Genomic DNA, 16,497 nt, shown 5'->3' on the forward strand with positions numbered 1-16,497 from the left:
GAGATGCCTAGATGTTCCTGTAGCCCTTGCCCCACACGAATCCCCAAGACCTGCCTTTCTTCGTTGATCTTCACAGGCCAAAAGGCAACCGCCCCTACTCAAGTTACTCCTGGGGAGCTCTGGATAAACTTCCAGCCTCAAACGAAAGGACACACTCCCACCGAGCCGCTGCCCCTGAGCCCATTTGGCTCTGATTGGCTGCAAGACTTGCGCCTTCAGGCTAGCCACTCAGAGGCGCCCACCAGTTCCCTCTTGCTTCTGATTGGCTGAGAGGAGTGCATGCTCAGACACACCAAGGGCCGCAAGCTCAGAGCTAGAACGGCCGTTAACTGCTTGGCGTAGTCATGTGGTTTCTTTACAGACTCGTTGGTCTGTGACAGGTAACTGGGGAGCAGGGGAAGGACCGGCCATCAGGAGGTGGGGAAGGGGAGGCTGTGGGGTCCTGGTGGTGGCCCTCACTCACCTCGGAGCTCTGGAAGGCTACAGAGCCGATCAAGTGAGGGCCAGACTATCGGGAGTACCAGGCCCCATCTCCCCCAGAATCTGACTCAGGGCGTGGCAGTTCACATAGTCTATGAACCTGGGCCATTTCCTCCCCTCAGGGAGTCTCTGAGTGTGATACGGAGATGAACTAGGGGTGAGGACAGGCCGTTGGGGCCCAGGTCTTACTTGGTGTCGAAGGGTCGCGTAGGGGCCGGGGGTACGAAAATGATTCATCAACCGTCGATCCCCTTTGAGGTGACTGGATTTGCTCTTTGATGAACACATTGCTATCTTCTTGAGTCCACACTGATACATTTGTTTATAATTAGAAAGTAATGCGTATTTCGTTCTTTGGAATTGGTAGAAAATTGTATATAGTGTATATATCTCTGGTAGCAACGAGAAAACTACCTGTGGCTCCAATCCTCACTTGGTTGGAAGGAAGAATTGTCTTGCACAATTCTTGCACAATTAAAGCCTTGCACTCAACACCTAATCTGTTCTCAATCTGTATGATTTTGTCACGAAGGTTATAAAAATTAAAATCATACAGTTTGTAACCTTTTAAGATTGGTATTTTTCATACAGCGTAATTACTTTTCTGTCCCTCCAAGTTCTTGTGTGTAACTTGACACTTGTTTTTAGGGGAGATTGGGGTACTTTGAAGAACACTGTAGACCTTGAAGCTGATCCGTCTTAGCCATATCTGATGTCAAGAAAAGATAGCTCAGAGCTCAGGCATTGGATATTAATCAAGAGTCCATCACTTAGCAACTTTATGATGTCAGCATGGCTACTAATATGTTTGTATCTCAACTTCCTTATCAACATATGGAAGATAAGAAACCTACCTTATAGAGTTGTTGTGAGGATTGAAAAGGACAGTACATATGTACTCAGTAGAGTATATATATTATAAACATTCCATAGTTCATCTTTTAGATTTCTGTTATTAATCCATTTTACTCATGTCAGTGTGAGAGAATAAGATTGATTAATTTATGGCTTTTCATCTTTAAAAAGGCCAACAATAAGCTCAGTCTATGTCTAATCTTCATTACCATTGTTACTATGATCTACCATACTAAAACCATCTTCAAACTGGTCAGATAACCCTCTTAGAGTTTAGACTATACTCCTAAGCTCCAGTAATCAAAGCAGTGTGATACTAACAAAAAAGCAGAGTTATAGATCAATGCTGTGCCCAGAAATGAATCCATACACCTATGGTCAATTATCTACAACAAAGGTATCAAAAATATATAATGGAGAAAAGACAAGTCTCTTCAACAAGTGGTACTGGGAAAACGAAAGCTACATTTAAAATAGTGAGGTTAGAATATTCCCTCACACCACATGCAAAATAAACTCAAAATGCTTTAAAGACCTACATGTAAGACCAGAATCCATAAAACTCCAAAAGAAAAAAAAAAACACTGTTTGAAATAAATCATAGCAATTTTTTTTGATTAGTTTCCTAAGGCAAAGACATAAAAGCAAAAATAAATGAATTAGACCTATTTAAACTTAAAAAGATTGTGCACAGCAAAGGGAACTATTGACAAAATGAAAAAAACTATGGAGTGTGAGAAAATATTTGCAAATGATGTGACAGGGGTTAATATTAAAAATATATTAACAAAAGAAAAAAAAAGAAAAAATATATTAACAGCTTATACAACTCAAAGAGCAAACAAAACAATCAAAAATGAGAAGAACCTAAATTAACATTTTTCCTGAGAAGTCATACAGATGGCTAACAGGTACATGAAAACATGCTCAACTTTGCTAATCATGAGAGAAATGCAAATCAAAACCACAATGAGGTGTCACCTCACACCTGTGAGAATGGCTATCATCAAAAGTCTACAAATAACAAATGTTGGGGAGGATGTGGAGAAAAGAGAACGTTTATACGCTATTGGTAGAAATGTAAATTGTTGCAGCCACTGGAAAACAGTGTTTGTTGTTACTGAGTTGCAAAGTAGTGTCCCACTCTTTGCGACCCCATGGACTTCAGCACGCCAGGCCTCCCTGTCCATCACCAACTCCGGGAGTTTACTCAAACTCATGTCAGCTGAGTTGCTGATGCCGTCCAACTATCTGATCCTTTGTCGTCCCCTTCTCCTCCTGCCCTCAATCTTTCCCAGCATCAGTCTTTTCCAGTGAGTCAGCTCTTCGCATCAGGTGGCCAAGGTATTGGAATTTCAGCTTCAACATCAGTCCTTCCAATGAACATCCAGGACTGATCTCCTTTAGGATGAACTGGTTTGATCTCCTTGCAGTCCAGGGGACTCTCAAGAGTCTTCTCCAACAACACAGTTCTAAAACATCAATTCGTCGGCATTCAGCTTTCTTTATAGTCCAACTCTCACGTCCATACATGACTCCTGGAAAAACCATAGCCTTGACTAGACGGACCTTTGTTGGCAAAGTAATATCTCTGCTTTTTAATATGCTGTCTAGGTTGGTCATAAACTTTCTTTCCTAGGAGTAAGTGTCTTTTAATTTCATGGCTGCAGTTGCCATCCGCAGTGATTTTTGAGCCCCCAAAAATAAAGTCTGAAACTGTTTCCACTGTTTCCCCATATATTTGCCATGAAGTGATGGAACCGGATGCCATGATCTTCGTTTTCTGAATGTTGAACTTTAAGCCAACTTTCACATTCTCCTCTTTAACTTTCAAGAGGCTCTTTAGTTCTGCTTCACTTTCTGCCCTAAGGGTGGTATCATCTGCATATGTGAGGTTATTGATATTTCTCCCAGCAATCTTGATTCCAGCTTGTGCTTCACCCAGCCCAGTGTTTCTCATGATGTACTCTGCATATAAGTTAAATAAGCAGGGTGAGGATATACCACCTTGATGTACTCCTTTTGCTATTTGGAAACAGTCTGGTGTTCCAAGTCCAGTTCTAACTGTTGCTCCCTGACCTGCATACAGATTTCTCAAGAGGCAGGTCAGGTGGTCTGGTATTCCTATCTCTTTCAGAATTTTCCACAGTTTATTGTGATCCACACAGGCAAAGGCTTTGGCATAGTCAATAAAGCAGAAATAGATGTTTTTCTGGAACTCTCTTGCTTTTTCGATGATCCAGCAGATGTTGGCAATTTGATCTCTGGTTCCTCTGCCTTTTCTAAAACTAGCTTGACTATCTGGAAGTTCATGGTTCACGCATTGCTGAAGTGTGGCTTGGAGAATTTTGAGCATTTCTTTGTTAGCGTGTGAGATGAGTGCAATTGTGTGGGAGTTTGAGCATTCTTTGGCATTGCCTTTCTTTGGGATTGGAATGAAAACTGACCTTTTCCAGTCCAGTGGCCACTGCTGAGTTTTCTAAATATCCTGACACATTGAGTGCAGCACTTTCACAGCATCATCTTTTAGGATTTGAAATAGCTCAACTGGAATTCCATCACCTCCACTATCTTTGTTCATAGTGATGCTTCCGAAGGCCCACTTGACTTCACCGTCCAGGATGTCTGGCTCTAGGTGGGTGATCACACCATCGTGATTATCTGGGTCATGAAGATCTTTGTTGTACAGTTCTTCTGTGTTTACATGCCACCTCTTCTGAATATCTTCTGCTTCTGTTAGGTCCATACCATTTCTGTCCTTTATTGAGCCCATCTTTGCATGAGATGTTCCTTTGGTATCTCTAATTTTCTTGAAGAGATCTTTAGTCTTTCCCATTCTGTTGTTTTCCTCTATTTCTTCGCACTGGAAGACAGTATGGAGATTCCTGAAAAACTAAAAGTAGAACTGACATACAACCTAGCAATCCCATTCCTGGGCTTGTACCCAAAGAAAACCATAATTCAAAAAGATAAATGTTCCCCAATGTTCAGAGCCAAACTATTTACAATAGCCAAGACTTGGAAGCAATCCAAGTTCCCATTAACGAATGATTGGTTTAGGAAAATGTGGCATATATATATAGAATGGAATATTACTCAGTCATAAAATAGAATGAAATTCTGCCATTTACAGCTGTGTGGATGGACCTAGAAGAATATTATGCTTAGTGAAATAAGTCAGAGAAAGACAGATACCACGTGATACCACTTTTTTGTGGAATCTAAAAAATACAAATGAATATGTGCAAAACAAACAGACTCACAGAGAAAACAAACTTGTGGTTACCAACGGGGAGAGGGAAGTGGGGAAGGATAAACTGGGGGTATGGGATTAACAGGTACAAACTACTGTGTATAAAATAAACAGTAAAGATACACAGTATAGCAGGGGAATTATACCCATTATCTTCTAATTACAGTGTAGTATACCACTTGTGGACATGGAACAACTGGTTCCAAATAGGAAAAGGAGTACGTCAAGGCTGTATATCCTCACCCTGCTTATTTAACTTCTGTGCAGAGTACATCATGAGAAACGCTGGGCTGGAAGAAGCACAAGCTGGAATCAAGATTGCCGGGAGAAATATCAATAACCTCAGATATGCAGATGACACCACCCTTATGGCAGAAAGTGAAGAGGAACTCAAAAGCCTCTTGATGAAAGTGAAAGAGGAGAGTGAAAAAGTTGGCTTAAAGCTCAACATTCAGAAAACGAAGATCCTGGCATCCGGTCCCATCATTTCATGGCAAATAGATGGGAAAACAGTGTCAGACTTTATTTTTGGGGACTCCAAACTCACTGCAGATGGTGATTGCAGCCATGAAATTAAAAGACGCTTGCTCCTTGGAAGGAAAGTTATGACCAACCTAGACAGCATATTAAAAAGCAGAAACATTACTTTGCCAACAAAGGTCCGTCTAGTCAAGGCTATAGTTTTTCCAGGAGTCGTATATGGATGTGAGAGTTGGACTATAAAGAAAGCTGAGCGCCGAAGAATTGGTGCTTTAGAACTGTGTTGTTGGAGAAGACTCTTGAGAGTCCCCTGGACTGCAAGGAGATCAAACTAGTTCATCCTAAAGGAGATTAGTCCTGGGTGTTAATTGGAGGGACTAATGTTGAAGCTGAAACTCCAATACCTTTGCCACCTGATTAGAACAGCTGACTCACTGGAAAAGACCCTGATGCTGGGAAAGATTGAAGGCAGGAGGAGAAGGGGACGACAGAGGATGAGATGGTTGGATGGCATCACCGACTCAATGGACATGGGTTTCGGTGGACTCCGGGAGTTGGTGATGGACAGGGAGGCCTGGTGTGCTGCAGTTCATGGGGTCGCAAAGAGTTGGACACGACTGAGCGACTGAACTGAACTGATACCACTTCAGGATTCTTGCCTGAGAAACCCATGAACAGTATGAAAAGACAAAAAGATAGGACACTGAAAGATGAACTCCCCAGGTCGGTAGGTGCCCAATATGCTACTGGAGAGCAGTGGAGAAATGACTCCAGAAAGAATGAAGAGGCAGAGCCAAAGCAAACACGACACCTAGTTGTGGATGTGACTGGTGATGGAAGCAAGGTCCAGTGGTGTAAAGAGCAGTATTGCGTAGGGACCTGGAATGTTAGGTCCGTGAGTCAAGGCAAATTGGAAGTGGTCAAATGGGAGATGACAAGAGTGAACATCGACATTCTAGGAATCAGCGAACTCAAATGGACTGGAATGGGTGAATTGAACTCAGGTGACCATTGTATCTACTCTGGGCAGGAATCCCTTAGAAGAAAGTGAGTAGCCCTCATAGTCAAGAAAAGAGTCCGAAATGCGTTACTTGGCTGCAGTCTCAAAAACGACAGAATGATCTCTGTTCATTTCCAAGGCAAACCATTCTATATCACGCTAATCCAATTCAATATCACAGTCAGTGCCCCAACCAGTAATGCTGAAGAAGCTGACATTGAACGGTTCTGTGAACACCTACAAAACCTTTTAGAACTAACACCCAAAAAAGATGTCCTTTTCATTATAGGGGACTGGAATGCAAAAGTAGGTTAAGAAATACCTGGAGTAACAGGCAAATTTGGCCTTGTTGTACAGAGTGAAGCAGGGCAAAGGCTAATAGTTTTGCCAAGAGAACGCATTAGTCATAGCAAACACCCTCTTGCAACAACACAAAAGAAGACTCTACGCATGGACATCACCAGATGGTCAACACCAAAACCAGACTGATTATATTCTTTGCAGCCAAAGAGAGAGAAGCTCTATACAGTCAACAAAAACAAGACCGGGAGCTGACTGTGGCTCAGATCATGAAGTCCTTAATGCCAAATTCAGACTTAAATTGAAAAAAGTAGGGAAAACCACTAGACCATTCAGGTATGACATAAATCATATCCCTTACAGTTATACAGTGGAATGACTGAAGTAGTTCAGTCGTGTCTGACTCTTTACGACCCCGTGGACTATAGCCCACTAGGCTCCTCCGTCCATGGGATTTCTCCAGGCAGGAATACTGGAGTGGGTTGCCATTTCCTTCTCGGGGGGATCTTCCCAACCCAGGGATTGAACCCAGGTCTCCCGCATTGCAGGCAGATGCTTTAACCTCTGAGCCACCAGGGAAGTGACAAATAGATTCAAGGAATTAGATCTGATAGAGTACCTGAAGAACTATGGATGGAGGTTCATGACATTGTATAGGAGACAGGGATCAAGACCATCCCCAAGAAAAAGAAATGCAAAAAGGCAAAATGGTTGTTTGAGGAGGCCTTACAAATAGCTGTGAAAAGAAGAGAAGCAAAAGGCAAAGGAGAAAAGGAAAGATACACATATTTGAATACAGAGTTCCAAAGCATAGCAAGGAGAGATACGAAAGCCTTCCTCAGTTATCAGTGCAAAGAAATAGAGGAAAACAATAGAATGGGAAAGACTAGAGATCTCTTCAAGAAAATTAGAAATACCAAGGAACATGTCATGCAAAGATGGGCTCAATAAAGGACAGAAATGGTAGGGACCTAACAGAAGCAGAAGATATTCAGAAGAAGTGGCAAGAATACACAGAGGAATTGTACAAAAAAGATCGTCATGACCCAGATAATCACAATGGTGTGATCACTCACCTAAAGCCAGACATCCTGGAATATGAAGTCAAGTGGGCCTTCGGAAGCATCACTAGGAACAAAGCTAGTGGAGGTGATGGAATTCCAGTTGAGCTATTTCAAATCCTAAAAGATGATGCTGTGAAAGTGCTGCACTCAATATGCCAGCAAATTTGGAAACCTCAGCAGTGGCCCCAGGACTGGAAAAGGTCAGTTTTCATTCCAATCCCAAAGAAAGGCAATGCCAAAGAATGCTCAAACTCCCACACAATTGCACTCATCTCACACGCTAGCAAAGAAATGCTCAAAATTCTCCAAGCCACACTTCAGCAATGCGTGAACCGTGAACTTCCAGATGTTCAAGCTGGATTTAGAAAAGGCAGAGGAACCAGAGATCAAATTGCCAGCGTTTGCTGGATCATCAAAAAAGCAAGAGAGTTCCAGAAAAACATCTATTTCTGCTGTATTGACTGTACCAAAACCTTTGCCTGTGTGGATCACAATAAACTATGGAAAATTCTGAAAGAGATGGGAATACCAGACCACCTGACCTGCCTCTTGAGAAATCTGTATGCAGGTCAGGAAGCAACAGTTAGAACTGCACATGGAACACCAGACTGTTTCCAAATAGGAAAAGGAGTACATCAAGGTGGTATATTGTCACCCTGCTTATTTAACTTACATGTAGATCATGCGAAATGCCTGGCTGGGTGAAGCACAAGCTGGAATCAAGATTGCTGGGAGAAATATAAATAACCTCAGATATGCAGATGACACAACTCTTATATGGCAGAACTTGAAGAACTAAAGAGCCCCTTGATCAAAATGAAAGAGGAGAGTGAAAAAGTTGGCTTTTTGACTCCACATTCAGAACTCAACATTAAAAAACTCAACATTCAGAAAACTAAGATCATGGCGTCTGGTCCCATCATTTCACAGCAAATAGATGGGGAAACAATGGAAACAGTGACAGACATTTTTTCGGCTCCACAATCACTGCAGATGGCGACTGCAGCCATGAAAATAAAAAATGCTTGCTTCTTGAAAGAAAAACTATGAGAAAACTAGATAGCATATTAAAAAGAGACATTACTTTGCTGACAAAAGTCTGTCTAGTCAAAGCTATGGTTTTTTTTTCCAGTAGTTGGACTATAAGAAAAGCTGAGCACCGAATACTTTTGAACTGTGATGTTGGAGAAGAGTTTTGAAAGTCCCTTGGACTGCAAAAAGATCAAACCAGCCAATCCTACAGGAAATCAGACCTAAATATTTGTTGGAAGGACTGATGCTGAAGCTTTAACTCCAATACTTTGGACACCTGATACAGAGAACTGACTCATTGGAAAAGACCCAAATTCTGGGGAAAATTTAAGGCAGCAGGAGAAGGGGATGACAGAGGATGAGATTTTTGTATGGACGTGAGTTTGAGTAGGCTCTGGGAGTTGGTGATGGACAGGGAAGCCTGGCGTGCTGAAGTCCTTCAAGTTGCAAAGAGTTGGACATGACTGAGCGACTGAACTGAACTGAACTGATACCTAAAACTAATATAGTACTTTAAGTGAACTTTTTATTCAATAAAAATAATAAGACAAGAAATAAAGAAATAGAATATCTGGCATTTTAGATAATAGGAAATGCTAGAGAGAAAAAAGCAGAATGGAGATTGATAAGGTATGTCAGAGAGGGTTGAAATTTTCATTTCGATAAGAGTTGAAGATCTCATTTGGAAAGTAATTTTTTGGTAAAAGCTTGAAAGGAATGGGAGAGTTTACATATCTGAAAGAAGAACATTGGAAGCAGAGGAAAAACCAAATGCAAAAGACCCGGAGGTGACAACATGCCTGATAGCATCTTTGCGGCAAAGTTTAATGTGGAGAAAGGAAGGGATTGATAGTAGGAAATGAGGTTAGAATGTTAGGGGTAGGTCATGTAGAGTCTTAAAGTCATAATAAGGGCACTGACTTGTGTGTGCATGTAACAGTTTCATTTCGGTATAATTCACATACTGTAAAAGGCACTTTTAAAAATGTACAATTCAGGGCTTCCCTGATGGTCCACTGGTTAAGAATCTGCCTGCCAGTGCAGGGGACAAGGGTTCAATCCCTGCTCCGGGAAGATCCCACATGCCACTGAGCAACAGAGCCCATGCCCCTCAACTACTGATCCTATGCTCTAGAGCCCGGGAGCCGGAGCTCCTGAGCCCCTGTGCCCTAGGGCCCACACTCCACAGAGAAACCAGTGCAGTGAGAAGCCTTTGCACCCCAACTCTCATCCCAACTAGAGAGAGCCCACACACAGCAATGAAGACTCACCACAGCCATAATATAAAATAAGTAAATCTTTCTAAAAAATGTACTATTCAGTGGCTTTTTGTGTGTTCAAAGAGTTTTGCAACCATTGTCATAATCAATTTTAGAACATTTTTATCACTTCCAAAAGAAACCCCATACTCATTAGTAGTCACTCAGCGTTCTCTCACTCTCCTCTGCCCCAACCCTATGTAACAATCTACTTTCTTCATAGGTCCACCTATTCAGAACATCTCATCTCATATAAATGAAATAATATTTGATCTTTTGTGACGGGCTTCCTTCACTTACCATGATGTTTTCAAAAAGGCTTATTTATAATGTAGCATATACTAGTACTTCACTCCTTTTTATAGCTGAATAATATTCAATTGTATGGTAATACATTTTTTTATCCAGTCATCAGTTGATAGAGATTTGCATTGTTTCCATCTTCTGACTGTTTGAGCCTTCATTTACAGGTCTTTGTGTGGATATATGTTTTTATTTCTCTTGGGTATATATCTAGGAGTGGAATTGCTAGGTCATATGGCAACTCCTTTTATTTGAGGAAATTCCCACACTCCTTTCCAAAGTGACTGTACTATTTTACATTCCCACAGTAATATGTGAGTTTTCCAATTTCTTCACAACCTTGTCAATACTTGTTATCTGTCTTTTCAGTTATAGCCATCCTAATGGATATGAAATTGTATGTCATTGGGGTTTTGATTTACATTTCCCTGATGGTTCATGATATTCACTATTTTTTCATGTGCTTATTAACTGTATCTCTTCTTTGAAGAAATGTCTGTTCAGTTCTTTTACTCATTTCAAGTTTGATTATTTGTCTTACTATAAGAGTTTTTATATATTCTGGATACAGGTCGCTTATCAGACATATGTATTTTTTCCCATTCTGTGGGTTGTCTTTTTACTTGATGGTAACCTTTGAAGGTCCATCTAGTCAAAGCTATGGTTTTTCCAGTAGTCATGGATGCATGTGAGAGTTGGACCATAAAGAAAGCTGAGCGCTGAAGAATTGATGCTTTTGAACTGTGGTGTTGGAGAAGAATCTTGAGAGTCCCTTGGATTGCAAGGAGCTCCAACCAGTCCATCCTAAAGGAGTTCAGTCCTGGGTGTTCACTGGAAGGACTGATGCTGAAGCTGAAACTCCAATACTTGATGCAAAGAACTAATTGGAAAAGACCCTGTGATGCTGGGAAAGATTGAATGCAGGAGGAGAAGGGGACGACAGAGGATGAGATGGTTGGATGGCATCACCAACTCAATGGACATGAGTTTGAGCAGGCTCCAGGAGTTAATGATGGACAGGGAAGCCTGGTGTGCTGCAGTGCCTGGGATTGCAAAGAGTCTGACATGACTGAATGACTGATCTGAACTAAACCTTTGAAGCATAAAAGTTTTTGTGAATTCCAATTTATTTTTTCTCTTGTTGCTTGTAGTTTTGTAATATGTCTGAGAAGGTTTTGCCTAATCCAGGATTATATTTTATAACTCAAAATATCTTAAATTATGACTAGGATTAATTTGAAGATGCTAAATTGTACCTTCTGTCACCTGCTGGTAAGATTCATTACCCTAATACTGCAGTTTTCAAAGTGTGGAATGTGGAGCCCTCTGGTGGGAACCAGAGAGTCTTTTAGAGCGTTTGCAAGTCCAAAACTAAGTTCATAATAATGAGATGTTCTTTGTCCTTTTCACTATGTTGATATTTGCACTAATGGTGCAAAAGTATTGGCAGGTAAAACCACTTGGCAGCATCACCACCTGTAGCTTCTGGAAAATTGCATTGTGCCTTCTTTAGAATGTAGAAGAAAAAAATTAAAAACACATGTACAGTTGACCCTTGAACAACATGACTGAACTGTGTCGGTCCACTTACAGGTGGATTTTTTCAATAGTAAATACAACAGTACTACGCAATCGGATCCAAAGGTGGGTGAATCCATGGATGCAGAACTGCTTCCATCGAGGGCCAACTTAATTTATACTTGGATTTTTGACTGCACAGACGATGGGCACCTCTAACCTAAATGTTGTTCAAGGGTCAATAGTAATTCTATGAATTCTTTAGAATTTAGAAGGTAAACTTATTTAATCTGGTATTAGTAGTAGTATTATAAAAATAGTTTTGACCTCATGGGCCACTTAAAACAATCCTGGAGCCCCTCTTGGGGCCCACGGACCATACTCCAAGAACCACTGCACTGCCAAAATAAATCCTTGATAGAAGAATTATTTGAAGTGCACTTTAAATTTCTACCAGTATCACTTTTATATTGAGGAATCTTTGATGTAAAGAAATACAAATTTGTGGGAGGGCAGTGGGGAGAAGGAAGGATTTATTACTTGCCCCAAAGAAGGAGAAAAAGGATCTTTTTCCAAAGGAGTTGCTCCCTGAACTGTAAAATTGGCTAATTTTTTTGAGGGGGGTAATTTTTAAACCAGGAGTATGTGCATATTCATGAAGGGGCTTGAGCAGAGGGGAATTCAGCATAGAATTGGGGCAAAGGTCAACAGAGTCCAAGCTTTAGTTGACTGAAGTCAGGAGGGTCAGCGTCATCATTCCATCCTCTACCTGGGTAGGGGCTTTAGATCCTCCAGAACCAGAACTGGTGTCAGTTGAGTAAAGCTCAAGTTCTTATGCCTTGTCATAGAAAGAATTCAGTGAGAGACACAGTGATAGGTAAGAAGGGGATTTATTTAGAGAGGTGCACATTCCATAGATAGAATGTGACCCATCTGAAAAGATGGAGAGCAGCCCTGGGAGAGACACTCCACAGAGTGTGGACCATCTCAGAAGGTAAGAGGCTAAATATCAACATTTAATTTAGTGTTCATACATGATTTTCAGTATATATGAAAGAGAGATCAAACCAGTCAATCCTAAAGTAAATCAGTCCTGAATATTCACTGGAAGGACTGATGCTGAAGCTGAAAATCCAATCCTTTGGCCACCTGATGCAGAGAACTGACTCATTGGAAAAGACCCTAATGCTGGCAAAAGTTGAAGGCAGGAGGAGAAGGGGACGACAGAGGATGAGATGGTTGGATGGCATCACCAACTCAATGGTCATGAGTCTGAACAAGCTCCGAGAGTTGGTGATGGACAGGGAGGCCTGGTGTGCTGCAGGTCCATGGGATCACAAAGAGTCAGACACGACTGAGCAAATGAACTGAACTGATACATGAAAGACAGTATATTTTAATTTCTAATTATTATATATCACTTTATTATATGTGATCATATTTGCGTTTGTTACTATATGTATAAATACAACACATCCAGCTTCCTGAATAATTTTTACATACTTCAGCTCTATATTATATAGAATCACATATTCCATCATACGTATGAAATCTGTGATTCTGTGTGTATGCACGTATGATCAGTCATGGCTGACTGCAACCCCATGGACTGTAGCACACCAGGCTCCTCTAAGACAGTATATTTTAAATTAGTACATTATATCTGTTTTTAACTTTTCTAAATTCTGTGATGAAAAGACTGTACATGCATATTGTCAGAGTGTGGCCCTTAAAATAACTGCCAGAATGAAGCGCTGATTTCTAGCTTGGGTGCAAAAATAATAGTCAGGATCTGTCCTATGGACACAACAGCTAGGGTAAAATCTTTATCATTCAACTACTTATGTGAATTTTTCTAGGTTTTAACCTACAGTAATATTTCTCCCCAAACATTCCAAACTCTGTAATAGTAAGCTGTGACTGCTAGACCGTGAGCTGGGAGGGAGCGATACTGTTGGTGATTGTCTTGAGCACATCCCTAGGTAAGAGTTTTGAAACTTAACTTCATGAGAAGGAATATTTCTTCACGTGTAAATTTTTCACATATTTAAGAATGGTAATATTCTTTGGATTTCCCAAAGTAATTCTAAACTGAATTTAAATGTTAGCTATAAAATAAATTTGAACTGAAAAGCTGATTATGTTTCTTCATAGCACATAACCCACAAGAGGCCCTAGTATGCAGATGAGGATGTGACAGTGATTTTGGAGTTGCCTTCAACTTTGGGGGAACAGAAGAAACTGAAGCACAAAACAAACTTAGAGAAGCTGAAAGAAGCTAAAGTATTTAAAAACATATTAAATGGGTGAGTTTAAATACTCTAGTTATTTCCTTATTTACAGTATAGGTGGTTAGAAGATTGTGCTCATGAATAAATGGTATAAGTTATGCTCAACATAGAAAATGCATTTCTTTGTTTCACTCACAATTCTAAAATCAGTTTATGTTAAAATATGTTTAACATAGCTTGACTGATGCTTTTGACCAAATCAGTCCCACTTCTCAATTATATACGAGTGATCCTTTTCAAGCATCATGTTATTGATCACAACATGTCTTTCTTTTTTCCTTAAATAAACCAAGACACTCAGGTAAGTATATATTAGAACTGCTAACAATGTGTGCATATCTCATAACGTAAAATGAGCCCCATTTAAAAAACAAGTATGCAGGAGGAGGGCTTTTATGATGCAGATACAGTGTTGTTCTGTGGATATTACATGAGCTTTTTATTACATTATGTCATTGTGTAGGTGTGAGTACTACTTATATAATATTTGCACCCGAAAGCGTATGTAAACAGGAACACACACAAGCTCACACACACATCTTCTAGTTTGATAACACAGACGAAGTATCAAAGTATTCAAAGTATCATTTTGTGTTATATAATGTTTAAATATTTTCAGAAAAGAGCAAAAGTAATTTTTGACATGATATTTTTAAGTACCATAAATAATGTATGAAAAATGTTTTCTGATTAAAAATACATTTTACTTTATACTAGGAATCACTTCTTACCTTGAAATGTTCTCAAATGTCATAGCACAAGAGAACCGCGGTGGCATTGTGAATATAAGGTAAATACTCAGTCTTTCCCAGGTGATGCAGTGGTAAAGAATCTGCCTGCCAATACAGGAAACATGAGACCTGGGTTCAGTCCCTTGGTGGGGAGGATCCCCTGGAGGAGGGCATGGCAATCCCCTCCGGTATTCTTGCCTGGAGAATCCCGTGGACAGAGGAGGCTGGCGGGCTGCAGTCCATCGGATCATAGAGTCGAACATGACTGGGCGACTGAGCACGCACGCATGCACACACTCAGTCTTTTCTGTTTCGTCTCCTTGTCCACATTGACTCCTGGCACTTAGGAAGGCGCGGCACATCCCAGCTCTTAGCCCTGTGGGGCTAATGTGTAAGCAGACTCTGGAACTGAGTGTTGATGTGGGAATGGCAGGGCTCAAGGAAGCCAGAGGAAAGAGAAGCGGGAGGACAGGGATATCTGTTCCTAAGAGATGGGCTAGATACTGTCTTGACATCTGGGAACACTGAGGAGGATGTAACCCTAAGGGAATATAGCCCAGTGTTCCTCCTGACTGCTTCTAAGCAGTTTTGTTTTTCTTTATTGAAAGCCCTGGGTTTTGCAGCTCGAGGCACCATTATTTAGCACAGCATGGAGCCATTAATTTTTGACAGATTTTTCACCTTCTCTTTTTACACTAGACCAAAAGAAGATGGCAGCAACAGACCATGGAACACGTCTGTACTGTTTTCCAGTCTCCACGGCCACCACCTGCCTCCACAGGCACCACCTAAGGATTCTCAGAGCTGCAGGAATGAGAGTTTTTTCAACTTTTATCCTCATGGTGACTCCCCATGCAGTTTCTTGAGGGCTGTGGTAAACCATTTCTCTGTAATAAAAATACCCATGATACTCTTTTCTCTACTGCCTCTTTGAAATGTAAGATGGCAGTATTTAAAAAAAAAAGATGGCAGTATTAAAATTGCTTATATTGAATGTACTGTCATTTCCAAAATTCTTCACATGGTCAAATAAAAATATTCTCTTTGAATATGCAAACCTGTATTTTATATTTTGTATCCCAACTGTGTTTAACAAGGAGGGATTGAACTTTGAGTTAAGGAGAGAGGAAGAACCTCACAGGGCTGACTTACAGGTAGAAAGTCAGGGTTGGAGGGAATTGGCTATTCCAGAGACAAGATTTGGTGGGTTGTATGTGTGTTGGGGGGGCTGCCCTGGTGGCTCAGTAGAAAAGAATCTGCTTGCCAATGTAGGAGACTCGAGTTCAATCCCTGGGTCATGAAGATCCCCTGGAGAAGGAAATGGCAAACCACTCCAGTATTCTTGCCTGGGAAGTGCTATTGGAAGAATTGTTGCTGAAGCTGAAGCTCCAATTCTTTGGCCACCCGATGTGAAGAGCAGACTCACTGGAAAAGACCCTGATGCTGGGAAAGATTGAGGGCAAAAGGAGAAGGGGGTGGCAGAGGATAAAAGATGGTTGGTTAGATAGCATCACCGGCTCAGTGGACATGAATTTGAGCAAACTCTGGGAGATAGTGAAGGACAAAGGAGTCTGGTATGCTACATACAGTCCATGGGGTCACGGAGTCAGACACGACTTAGTGACCGAAAAATGACAATGTGTGTTGGGTGGTAGTTGCTCTGGAGGAGGAAAGGAGTGTATAGTATGCTCTGAAGAACTGATGGAACATGTCGGTGTCTACCAGTATGGAAGGGACCTCTCTGTAGGCATGAAGACTCTGCAGCCCATCAACAGTGTCCCACTCTGTGATTATGCTAGTTCCCAGGGTCAGACAACTATAAAATCACCAGTGGGCATAGAGTTGCCGGGGGTGGGGCTGGGAGTTGGAGGGGTGGTAGACAATGTTTGGGGGGCTTCCTAATAATGTAAAAAGTCTATCTCTGAAAGTCA

General features: G+C 41.1%; 1 long non-coding RNA gene across 2 annotated transcripts; it reads left to right on the forward strand.

Moving 5' to 3' along the window:
* The first annotated feature begins 247 nt into the window (after positions 1-247).
* On the forward strand, positions 248-15,611 carry LOC109575950 (uncharacterized). 2 transcript variants are annotated; one of them, XR_011563201.1, is made up of 5 exons: positions 280-380; positions 13,404-13,526; positions 13,699-13,850; positions 14,553-14,625; positions 15,266-15,611. It is a non-coding gene; the product is annotated as an uncharacterized lncRNA (long non-coding RNA). The 2 variants fall into 2 exon arrangements; XR_002183300.2 differs by lacking the exon at positions 13,404-13,526 and having other exon boundaries at positions 248-380.
* Positions 15,612-16,497: the final 886 nt, after the last annotated feature.

The sequence above is a fragment of the Bos indicus genome, chromosome 22, assembly GCF_029378745.1.
Source record: "Bos indicus isolate NIAB-ARS_2022 breed Sahiwal x Tharparkar chromosome 22, NIAB-ARS_B.indTharparkar_mat_pri_1.0, whole genome shotgun sequence".
NCBI classification, from domain to species: domain Eukaryota; kingdom Metazoa; phylum Chordata; class Mammalia; order Artiodactyla; family Bovidae; genus Bos; species Bos indicus.